The sequence below is a fragment of the Habropoda laboriosa genome, unplaced genomic scaffold (genome assembly GCF_001263275.1).
Source record: "Habropoda laboriosa isolate 0110345459 unplaced genomic scaffold, ASM126327v1 scaffold40, whole genome shotgun sequence".
In the NCBI taxonomy this organism is placed as follows: Eukaryota; Metazoa; Arthropoda; class Insecta; order Hymenoptera; family Apidae; genus Habropoda; species Habropoda laboriosa.
The window spans coordinates 5,773,076-5,773,677 of NW_017100231.1; the positions used below are offsets into that span (position 1 = coordinate 5,773,076).

The following is a 602-nucleotide window of genomic DNA, read 5'->3' on the forward strand; positions in this document are numbered from 1 at the left end:
GTCGTTTGTTCATACGATTTCGATTTAATGAAATTTCTCTCGGCTCTGTGTGGCCTATTATTATTGAACCTCTGTTCAACCACCTAACGTAAAGGTTGCGTAATAGTTACATGTGCACTTTTTTGTAACTCTCGTTAAAAAGACAGTTACTGTATAGTTCCTGTTTCTACCGCCAGAGCGCAGCAGCAGCACTGTATTCTCTATCGAAAATACATATTCTAAAGAAGCACAATGTGTGTAATAACGTTACACGACATGTATAGATATTGTAACACGCTGTTCTCTTCAAACAATACAAGAATAATAAGTTATCAATACGTTCCTACAGATGGAGCCAAATGAAAATTACTAACGGATAGGAAATCAAACAAAAGATTCTCGATACAATAATGGATATGAAGAACAACAATAGTATATAACAATTCAATGGGAAGGGGGCCGATATCTGAACTTCCATTTGCAAAAGATTAATTGTTCCATTTCGAGATAATAATCCCTATTTCTTTGAGAGACAAATTTATAATCATACTTGGTAGGAGAAACGACAGGTAACAGTTCATTTTTTTTATGAATGTGATGGAGCGGCTGGGGGGGGGGGGGTT

The 602-nt window shown here is 36.4% G+C and overlaps 1 protein-coding gene across 1 annotated transcript in view; it reads left to right on the forward strand.

Moving 5' to 3' along the window:
* Positions 1 to 602, forward strand: part of LOC108571478 (teneurin-a) — a 48,027-nt gene that overhangs the window by 1,187 nt on the left and 46,238 nt on the right. The window lies entirely within an intron of this gene.